Here is a 12182-nt window from a genome sequence, read left to right on the forward strand (position 1 = left end):
AAGAGTGTCTGGGATCTCACACCCAATGGAACAGACCTGGACTCATTCATATCCAGCTCCAGCCACACCTGAGTGTCCAAGTTCCAAGCTTGGATGGATGGTTAGACATTTGGGGCCTCAGTTTCCTATACAAAATTGGGATAATAACACCTACATCACTAGGTTTTGTGTTATTTTTTGCTTGGAAGACATGGCACCTGTAAAATTACTGTTATTTATAACATTTGACCAAGTTTACATGGATACAGAGTAGAAATTTTGGGATAAGGCTTTTTTTTTTTCCATCTGCCCAAAGTTAGCAGGATAGCAGGGTTCTTTCCTTCTTCCCTCCTTCCCTTCCCTCTTCCCTCACTCCATGACTCTTTTCCTTCTCTTTCTATAATAATTAATCTTGTTGCTTCTTTAACCCTGACAACTTAGAGGTGGTTCTCACCTCTAGGAGTCCTGGAAGACTCAGAGAAGAGGGAGGATTTAACCATCAGCTTTTCATACCATAGAAGCCTCAGCCATCCAGACCCCAGTTAAATTAGATGTTGAGCTTCCTGAAGAGAGGAATTGATATTATTTGTTTCTTTATCCCCAATTCCTGATGTACAGTTTATATACAGCAAATGATTACTGAGTTAATGAGTTATACTGGGTAGTCTTGCTTCCCATAGATATACGGCTTCCCTCCTTTAAATGTGGAATGACTAACTTTTTTATTTAAATCATTTTGAATGAAAACCTTTTCGAAAAATCACCATTTCAAGTAGAGTATACAAAACACTATTTGCATTTAAAAATAATTTGGAAACATCTTTCTGAGCACAGATTATGCCACCATACTTAAATGAACCGGTGCCATCAAGGGAGATTGAGTTGTAGAGACCCTTTGCTTCTTAACCAAATGTTCCTGGATGGTTTCCTATTTTAAATCCTTAAAGCCCAATTTTTCTACTCACTCTCCTCTCTTTCCAGTTGCTGTTTCTAACATGTTGTGGGACTGGATACCAAGAAATTATGAGCATTTGAGTTCTGTGTAAAGTGAGAGTAAAAAGCTCTGAAAAGGTGTGTGCAAAGAGGGAATGGAATGAACACCACCTGCTCTGACTGTTCAGAAACTATTTTCTTGGTATTTTTTAAAATGATGTTAGATATGAGAAAGCATTGGTACCTAAGAATGATTTGGGAAGACAAAATAAAACATCTGCTTTTTTTGCCAAAGGAGGCCAAAGAACACCTTGAAATGCCTTGAGGTGGCATCTGGGCCTAGCATACCTGTGAGGGATTTTATTTGAAGTCCAAATTGTCCATATTGAAATGCCCATCCCTCTAATGTGGATTCTTACAGGAATCAGAAATGAAGTTTACACACATAGCCTCAGGTTCAGATTAGCTTTATCTGGGGTTCTGTCCCCAGAGTAGTCAAGGGTGATGGAAGCAGCAAGAGTCCCTTTGGAGGAGGGAGGAAAAGCTGGGTTCTGGGATGGAGCTCCCTATCCTATGTGCCACCGGGAAACCAAGCCCTTTCTGGCCCTCAGCTTGCTCATCTGTAAAACAGGAGTGACTGTACAGCTGGTAAGGCGTCCCAACGTGGGCCTGAAAATGATAGGAGGAGGAGCAAACAGAAGTATCCTGTAAAGACAAATGTTATCAAAAGTGTTCAAATGGTAACATGAGTGCTCAAGTGTCTCGCATGATGATGAAGGCTCATTTCCGGTGCTGGCTGTGAATCTCACTGTGCTTGTGTGAACTTCTAGGGGAGAGATTCCTGAACCAACCATGGGAATCTGAAATGAAATCTCCTCTGGACTTTGGGGTTAAAGACTTTCCATCTGGGAGCCTGCAAGCAGCTCCAAAGTCAACTTCAGTCCATCTCACTCTCCTACAGAAACTTTACAGCTGACACTGTGTTTAGGGCCGGAAAAGGATCTGTCTGTCCTAGGATGCTGCTCTGCTTGGAGGCCAGGCAACTCTGAACTTTCAACTTCTATTGCAGTAACTGCTTCACGTTAAGCTCTGATCAGTTTGTCTACACCATTTCTCTCTGAGAATCTCTGCAGATTCTGATCTTTCTGTTTTACTTTAAATACCTTTAAAGACTATTTCTAAATGTCAGTTAATTCAACTTATTTTTGAGTGTGTGAAACAAGAGTACTGTAAACAGTGAATAAATGGGAGATAGATGATGAAAAATAAATGAATAATAAAACTTGTACAGCACAAAAAAGGCACTTTAATGCATATGCACACGTGCGCGCACACACACATACCATTTAGGAAATCGGGAATTCCAGGAAAGAATGTAGACTGTGACAAGAAAACCTAACTGTGTTACAAATGTGTAAGACAACCTCATTGAAAAGGGTGGGAAGAAAAGGTGCTGACCTAAGTAATTTTGGAAATGAGTAGAGTCTTCAAGATTGAAGGCAAGAAGAATGACATAAGCACTGTACCCAGGCTGACAAAGTTGTTTTCCACGGGGCTACAGGTTAACAGTTCTGATACTGTTGTGCACTGGAGCGAAACAAATAACTGAATGGATGGCAGGAGATGGGAACAAGGTTTCTCACTGCTGGAGTGGAAACATAAATGAGCAAGATGAGGAAGCTAGAGTAATTCACGTGCTCAATGATCAAAGCTGGAAACATCAAGATGAACTGATATTTCCTTACTATAACTGCAGATGGTTACAGATGGAAATATTTACATGGGTGTATACACAAATGTGTGTGTATATATATATATATATATATGCATGTATACATGAGTCAGCATACACATGCTTAGGTAATACATATTTTTTGATCACTTAGCTGACAACATCCAAAAGAAACAGTACCCCAGCGGAGAAGGAAATGGTAACCCACTCCAGTGTTCTTGCCTGGAGAATCCCAGGGATGGGGGACCCTGGTGGGCTGCCATCTATGGGGTCACACAGAGTCAGACATGACTGAAGTGACTCAGCAGCAGCAGCAGCAATGAGCACAGCTAGTACCCAAGCTAGATCTTGGTTTTTAATACCATTCTCCATTAAGAGAAACCAGGGCTTCTTGGAAAAATGCTCTAGGACTTGAGCAAGAAATATATAAAATGAGCTTGACGGAGAAGGTAAGAAAAGGCTCAAAAATTTTAAATGCTCACAATGATGTAGGGATGTCAAAGGAGTACAGGTGCTCGTTGAAAGAACTGAAAGAAGTCTCAATAGCCAAAGCTAAACAATTTACAGCAACAAAAGTATGTAGTGTTGGATTAAAACTCAAAGTAGAAAATGCACATTTATGAGTCTATACATATCTAAATAAATGATTAAATAAGTTAATAACTCAGGGAGGAGGGACAAATAACCTGTTTAAATGATTTCCAGACTATTTTGTAGATACTCTTGTCTTTAAGGAGGGGAAGCATAGTTTCAGGCTCTCTAGGTTTGGTCTGCACACTGTGACTTTGTTCCCAAGAATGTATGAAAATCAGGGGGGAGGGGATTAGTAATTTCACAGTAAAGAAATCTGACACACACTACCTTGGTCTTGTGATCAAGGTCAACCTCCACCCTCATAAATCACGTTGATGATAAATAGCTTTGATAGGACATGATGGAAATGGAGTTTTGCCACTGTAGTTCTCCTCTCAAAACCCCATAACTCTAGACTAGCCATGGGAAACCATCAAATTCCAATAAAAGGACATCCTACAAAATACTTGGCTCCTTAAAACTGTCAAGGTCTACAAAAGCAAGGAAAGTGACATGTGGTCACAGCCAAGAGGGACCGAAGGAGACACGACGATGAAATGTACTGTGATATCCAGGATGGGATTCCACTGCAGAAAGGACAACAGGTGAAAACTAGGATCTGAATAATCTGTAACTCTAATAATCATGCATAAATATCAGTTGGTGAGTTACAGTAAATATACTAAACTCACGCGTGATGTTAATAATAGGGAAAACAACATGGAGTACAAGGAAACTTTCTGTACTACATTTTCAATTTTTTGACAAATCTACGACTTCTAAAAATAAAATCGATTTTTTAAATGAATGAAAAACAGTTACAAATTTAGCTTTACAAATTATTGAGCAGTTGCTATGTTTACTATGTCCCAGACATTGTCATATTTGGAAAGCTCAAGATTTTGTTTGTTACTTCATTTAATTTCAAATCCATAGAGATGCTGTGTATATTAAAAAATGAGAATATATTTCAAGTGATTAGAACAGTGGCTCAAACCTAAGGGACCCTCAATGATTTTTTTGGAGGGTGATGATGATGATTAGGTTTTGCTTTTTACTTTTTAAAATTGAGATATATTGATGTACAATATTATGTAATTTATAGGTATACATCATAATGATTCACAATCTTTAAAGGCTGTACTCTATTTATAATTATTATAAAATATTGGCTATATTCCCTGTGTGGTACAATACATCCTTGGAGCTTTAATCCCTACCTCTCTCTTGCCCCTCCTCGCTTTCTCCTCCCACTAATAACCACTAGTTTGTTCTTTGTGTCTGTGTCATTTTGGGATTTCACATTTAAGTGACATCACACAGTATTTGCCTTTCTGACTTATTTCACTTAGCCTAATACCCTCCGAGTCCATCTGTGTTGTTGCAAATAGCAAAATTTCATTTTTATGGTTAAACAGGATTCCATTACACACACACGTACAGACATACCACTTGCTAAGTGGGAGAAAATATCTGCTAATGATATGATCAGGGAGTTAATAATCAAAATATATACACAGCTCATACAACATGACATCAAAAAACAAACACCATGATTTAAAAATGGGCAGAACAAAAATATACATGCACCCTAATGTTCACTGATCACTATTTATAGTAGCCAGGTGATAGAAACAATCTAAATGTCCATCAGCAGAGGAATGGATAAAGATGTGGTGCATACACACAGTGGAATATCACTCAACCATGAAAAGGAACAGAATTGCATAATCTACAGAGATATGCGTGGACCTAGAGACCATCATACAGAGTGAAGTGAGTCAGAAAAGCAAATGTATAATGTTGCTCCCATGTGAAATCTAGATAAATTACGCAGATAAACTTACTTGCAAAGCAGAAAGAGAGACACAAACACAGAGAATGGACATATGGATACCAGAGGGAGAAGGGAGGTGGAAGGAGCTGCCAGACTGGGGCTGACATGGATCCACTCTTATGTATAAAACAGATAACTAGTCAGAATCGACTGTATCGCACAGGAACTCTACTCAGTGCTTAGTGGTGGCCTCAATGGGAAGGAAATCCAAAAAAGAGAGGATATGTTTATAACTGATTCTCTTTGCTGTTCAATAGAAACTAATACAATATTGTAAAGCAACTATATTCCACTAAAAACTAATTTAAAAATCTTCCCACAAAGAAAATTATATATCTAGCTGGCTTCAAGGTAAATTCTACCAAAAAAATTTAAAAATGGGCAGATCTGAATAGACGTTTTTCCAATAAAAAGACATACAGATGGCCACCAGGCACTTGAAAAGATGCTGAACATTGTTAACCATCAGAGGAATGCAAATTAAAACCACAATGAAATATCACCTAATATCTTTCAGAATGGCTATCATCAAAAAGACCACAGATAACAAATGTTGGTGAGGATGTGGAGAAAAGGGAACCCTTGTACAATGCTGGTGAGAATATAAATTGGGGCAGCCACTGTGAAAAACAGTATGGTGGTTGCTCAAAAGCCTAAAATCATGTGACCTACCATATGACCCAACAATTCTACTCCTGGGTATTTATCTGAAAAAAAAAATGCTAATTTTTATGAAAAGATACATATACCTCAGTGTTCACAGCAACATTATTTACAATTGCCAAAATACAGAAACAATCTAAATGTTCATCAACAGATGAATGGGTTTTGCTTTTTAAAACTCATAGATATAGCCTAAGGTGACTCCCCTGCTGTAGTCTGGGGCTGGTCAAGGAAGTTTTTGGATAAGGTTTGAGTCCTTAAGGATGAGTAACAATTTGCTGAGTGAAGAGGGCAGAGGCAGAAAATTGCAACTGACATAGATACACCGGGCTTCCCTGGTGGCTCAGCTGGTAAAGAATCTGCCTGCAATGTGGGAGACCTGGGTTCGATCCCTGGGTTGGGAAGAGTCCCTGGAGAAAGGAACGGCTACCCACTCCAGTATTCTGGCCTGGAGAATTCCATGGACTATCCATGGGGTCACAAAGAGTCAGACACGGCTGCGCAACTTTCACTGATACTATGGACAATATAGATAACTAATGAGAATCTACTGGACAGCACTGGAAACTCAACTCTGCTCCAAAGGAAAGGGAATCCAAAAGAGAGGGGATTTATGTAAACATATCATTGATCTACTTTGCTGTACAGCAGAAATTAACACAACAAAGCGACTTCCCTGGTGGTTCAGTGAACAAGACCCCAGGCTCCCGATTCAGGAGGCCTAGGTTTGATCCCTGGTCAGGGAACTAGATCCTACCTGCCTCAACTAAGACCTGGCACAGCCAATTAAATAAATATTTTAAAAAGAAGACGTTAGCAACATTGTAAAGCAGCTATACTCCAATAAGAAAAAAGTTAAAAAGATTATAAAAAAGAAGGCAGAGGCAGCATTCCTGTGGTGGAACCAGCATAGTCCAAAGCAGGGAAGTATTACCCCAAGTGTCCTATAAGTCAGGATGCAGCTTGATGTGATCTGCTTTTGCTGAAGAACGTTACAGAAGGCTGAAAGGAGGGAAAGGAAGGCTGGAGTGATCAGCAGTGGCCACGGCACAAAAGGCACTCGGCTAAGGAACCTTAGCTTTCTTCCAGAGAGCCGGTGAGACTTTTCAACCCTGCAGAGAAGGCAATCACGTTCCCATTTTGGATGGACTCACACCCCTGGCTGCGGTTAAGAGCAGGGTGAGAGTACAACCAGATGGGAAGCTGGAAGGCTGGGGAGCTTGAAGCTGTCTGAAAAGCACAACATTTTCTTGGGGCCACGTATAACCTTCTGACTTCCTAAACTAACCACGCTTTTGTGAAGCGCCTGTCTAAATATTCTCTTTTGACGTGTATTAGCTATAAAGGTAGACGCTGACTTTGGCACAGAAATACATTTGTGAGACAGATGGAAACGTTCCCTTCACGACTGCTTCTTGTTCCAGCCTTCCTTGCCAGGAGAAAAGAATCCGTGCTAGAAACGAGAAATTTGAAACTCCAAGAACTGCCATTTTGAAACTCTCCCTCTCTTCATACACAAAGCCATGGTATTTTACAGGTCCTGTGTTTTCCATTCATTTTGCCCTAAGTATTTATGATGGCTAACCCCAAACCAAACTTTAACAACAAGCTATTATTCTTGTTAACCATTCATGGTTAAATGGACAGAACCCAAATCTGAAATTTGGGCATCCCTGTTCTTATTCCAGCTTGGCTACTTACCAGCTGTGGGACTTTATATGGCCCTTCAATATTTTGGATCCCATGTTTCAAAATTTCTTCAATGGGAAATATGTCCCAGTTTCCACCAGCATCAGCCACATAAAGCCATCACCAATCCTGACTCCTTCATCTGAGGTTTCCAGAAGGATTAAACACAACCATGGATAGAAAAACAGCTTGCTTTTGTCATCAGCAGGGGCTTCCCTCATGGCTCATTGGTAAAGAATCTGCCTGCCAGTGCAGGAGACACAGGTTCCATCCCTGGTCCAGGAAGATGCCACATGGCATGGAGCAACTAAGTCTGTGCATCACAAATACAGAGCCTGTGCTCTAGAGCCTGAGTGCCCCAACTACTGAGCCCGCATGCTGCAACTGCGGAAGCCTGTGCTCCATGACGAGAGAAGCCACCACAATGAGAAAATCACGCCCTGCAATGAAGAGTAGCCCCTGCTCGCCGCAACTACAGAAACGCCTGCAGAGCAACAAAGACCCAGCACAGCCACAAATAAATAAATACATTTTTAAAAAAGATAATAGCATATGAATAATCCTCAAATTGCAATGTTGAGACTTTGGTCAAATTCAGTGCCTGGCACCTACTAGTCACTGAGAGAATATTTGCTGAATGAAGACCAGGTCATTTATTACAGCCGTGTGCCCCCTGTGCTAGTTGGACGCATGCTCTATGACATGGAAATGAGGAATCAATCTGTCCTGGTACTGCTGGCTTTCTGGCATAGAGTAGCTTAATGAACTGTGAGTATAAGCACTGAAACAGCTTTGGTTGTGTTATTATTAGAGACTCCAGATATGTCCTAAAACACGTGTATGATCTCTTAGAGTGGGCTTGGTTCATTAATCATTGAATCCACTGAAAAACAAAGAGATCCTTTCATGCAGTATCTATCTATTACCATCATACTGATCATTTTCTTATTCCCCAGCTAGGTAGATCACTTTTGTCCTTTATGCTCAGGGCCAAACAGTAGTTTCCATCACAGACTCCATGTCTTGCTTTTGTTACCCTAAACTGCTAGGTTTTATGTCCTCCCTTCCTTCCATGTCTTGAGCTAGCTTTTCTCCCATCAGGGAAGCCAGATGCCTTTTTCACTAAGGACATTTTCTTAAAAAACAAACCAGACCAAAACAGACATAAATCCTTGATAAACAGGCCTCCAAACACGGCTAAGTAAAGGTGGTATACACAGAATATTTTCTTTTGCCTCTCTCCAGCTATGTGGACTACATGCAAATTCCTCTGTGGCAGACACTAGATTTCTGCACCTTAGTATTTAGCATAGGGTCCAGTACAGAGCAGAAAATAAATATTTGTGGAGAAAATAATCTCTTTCTTAAGAAACCACCACAATGAGAAGCCCTTGCATCACAAGTAAGAGTAGCCCCTGCTGGCCCCAGCTAGAGGAAGCTGGTGCGCACCAATGAAGACTCAGCACAGTCAAAAAAAAAAATAAATCAAAGGCTGGATGTTGTTTCAAATATCTCAGGACTTGACTTGGACACAGGGATAATTCAGTACTTTGCTACTCGAAGTATAATCTATAGACCAGCAGCACTGACAATAGCTTGGAGCTTGTTAGCACTGCAGAATCCCCTGCCCTGATTTGAACCAATTAAATCACAACCTTCATTTTAACGAGATTGAGGCGATTCATTTGAGAACCACTGACCTTGTCCAATGGTTATGAACCTTAGCTGAAAACTGAATTGTCTAAAGAACTTAAAATATATATACATATAATTTTGCTATCAGGGTCCCATGGATAGAGATTCTGATATATTTGGTCTGGGAATGTTGCTTGGATATTAAGATTTTTAAAAGTTCCCTATGCCACTCAAGCGATAAGCCAAGGCTGAGAACCACTGATCTGGTCCAGTTTTCGCGTGTAAATATAGACAGTTCTCCACTGAGCTCACATGCCACAGCTACAGAAGCCCACACACCTAGAGCCCGTGCTCCACCACAACAGAAGCCATCGCAATGACAAGCCTGGGCACTACAGCAAGAGGGTAGCCCCTGCTCGCCGCAACTAGGGAAAGCCCACACATAGCAATGAAGACACCATAGCAATTTTTGACACCAGCACAGTCAAAAATAAATATTTAAAAATATATATTAGATTGTTCTCTAAAGCTGGATGGACACATCTAGATATTCAACAGCACTTTATAGAGAATAGTGACTGAGCAACCTTTAGTCTACTACTTCTTTCTAAATCTCTTCCCTCCTACAGTCTTCCTCAAATGATCAATCTGTTCCTGTATCGTAGAATATCCAAGATGCATAGGGGCCCCTAGTAGCCATTTGTCTTCTATGACTTACCACTCAGAGCTGATGAGTAGAAGGCAGACTCAAGCTGAAGGGATCAGATTCTATCTTCTAGGAGTCTGAAACGGGGACCAGGAGCAGGACTGATGGTCTTGGCTGCTGGCTGGTCCTCTCACAGGTGAAGCCGGGATCCTTGGGGCTACACAGTCTACCCTGGGAATTTGGAGCAGAGAAGGGCTGTAAGGAAACAGAACAATAAATCAAGTACGTGACGAGAAGTAGGAACAGTGAAGGGGAGAGAGTCAATTTTTAGGTTTACTTATGGCTTCCAGTTCTTGTTTCCAGACCCTTCCCTAGCTAAGCTCAGTTGCAATTCCATCCCATTATTTCATGAAACATTACTATTTATAATTTACCACAAGCATTTTTCCTTAAGTCAGCTCAAGTTGGGTTTAACCTTGGCAAGCACAAAATGTCCTAACTAATTCAGTCATCTTATTTCCCCGCTTAATTCTGATCAGCACTTTAGCACACATGTGACATCAGTGAAACCCATAGTTAAGAGCTGAGCTTCGAGGCCATCCAACTCAAAACAGGGATAAGGAATATCCATATGTGATGGCAATTCTCTTTTTCAATGAGGGCATTATTATTAAAAAAAAAAATCCATATGATTGAGGCTCTAGTTAGACCTTTCCAAAAATAGCTACTGTTTAATCCTCTCAGCATTATCGGCATGATACAGAAAACAGAACCTGGGTTTCAGAGCGCTTGACGGAGTTTCCTGCGGTTGTACATCTAGAAAGGGGGCATTGTTTGGACTCAGGTCAGTCTTTCAGACTTTAAACCCATGCTTGGGGACCAGCAGGGATGGGTGGCAGGGAAGTGTGTCGGGTGATAAAGCCGAGTGAGTGAGGGAGGTGAGGGGTGAACAGCCTGGTTTGTCATCAATCAGGGATCTGATAATGGAACAGATTAACCAGAGCACCTCAAATATCTCCCCCTTCTTCTCTTGAATGAGATAATGACTTAGGAATGTTTGGGGGTCACCCTCCCTGAAGACTGTATATGTTCTTCTACCTCATTACAGTGGATTATATGGCGTCTTACAGATCGTGGCCTCAATAACCCTTGTCTGAAACCATCTGCAGACAGCAACCATGAAACACACCTTTCTGATGTGTGCTTTCTAACTCATCCTAGGACATATTTGAAGAGCAGCCTGCACCAGAATACTCTTTGTCCCTTAAAACTACCAACTGCAGCTGTCCCCTGCCATTCTCATTCATGCCTACTTTTCATCTACCATTTGGGTAAAAACCAAAAGGCTGTGGGTTTGTCCACTGTTCCCATTGAATTAGACTTTCTAATTGACTGGAAGAGTAGACTTTCTAGTCTGGCAGTGGAAGCTAAAGGAATGTCCACTGGCCTTTCACTGGGGACTGGAGTCTCTGTGAAAGGAAGTGGCTATGATCACTCTACTCTCAGAATCTTGTGACTTCTACCCAGCAGATAGGTGCTTCTGGGAAGTTCAGGACACATCTGAGGGTTATTTTGATATTTATATTCCAACCTCGTGATAAGAAGTATAAGAAAGCAAATCTTGTCTTGATTGTATGAATGCTATTAGGAAGGTATATCCAGTTCAGTTGCTCAGTCATGTCCGACTCTGTGACCCCATGGACTGCAGCACACAAGGCTTCCCTGTCCAGCACCAGCTCCCAGAGTTTGCTCAAACTCATGTCCATTGAGTCATTGATGCCATCCAACCATCTCATCATCTGTCATCCCCTTCTCCTCCTGCCCTCAATCTTTCCCAGAATCAGGGTCTTTTCCAATGAGTTGGTTCTTTGTATCAGGTGGCCAAAGTATTGGAGTTTCAATTTCAATTTCAGCATCAATATTCCAATGAATATTCAGTACTCATTTCCTTCAAGATTGACTGGTTTGATCTCCTTGCAGTTCAAAGGACTCTCAAGAGTCTTCTCCAACACCACAGTTCAAAAGCATCAATTCTTCAGTGCTCAGATTTCCTTATAGTCCAACTCTGACATACATACGTGACTACTGGAAAAACCATAGCTTGGACTAGACGGACCTTTGTCAGTGAAGTAATGTCTCTGCTTTTTAATATGCTGTCTAGGTTGGTCATAACTTTTCTTCCAAGGAGCAAGCGTCTTTTAATTTCATGGCTGCAGTCACCATCTGCAGTGATTTTGGAGCCCAGAAAAATAAAGTCTGTCACTGATCCCATTGTTTCCCCCTCTATTTGCCATGAAGTGATGGGACTGGATGCCATGATCTTAGCTTTCTGAATGTTGAGTTTTAAGCTAACTTTTTCACTCTTATCCTTCACTTTAATCAAGAGGCTCTTTAGTTCTTCACCTTCTATCATAAGGGTGAAGCACAAGCTAGAATCAAGATTGCCGGGAGAAATACCAGTAACCCCAGATACGCAGATGACAGCAACCTTCTGG

General features: G+C 41.0%; 1 long non-coding RNA gene across 1 annotated transcript in view; it reads right to left on the minus strand.

Annotated features, from left to right (window-relative positions):
- Window positions 1-12182, minus strand: part of LOC138991682 (uncharacterized) — a 67724-nt gene that overhangs the window by 36801 nt on the left and 18741 nt on the right. The window contains exon 2 of the long non-coding RNA XR_011467552.1: window positions 9760-9942. This is a non-coding gene — a long non-coding RNA (uncharacterized lncRNA). The remainder of the gene's footprint in view (window positions 1-9759; window positions 9943-12182) is intronic.

This window comes from Bos mutus, chromosome 18 (genome assembly GCF_027580195.1).
Source record: "Bos mutus isolate GX-2022 chromosome 18, NWIPB_WYAK_1.1, whole genome shotgun sequence".
NCBI classification, from domain to species: Eukaryota; Metazoa; Chordata; class Mammalia; order Artiodactyla; family Bovidae; genus Bos; species Bos mutus.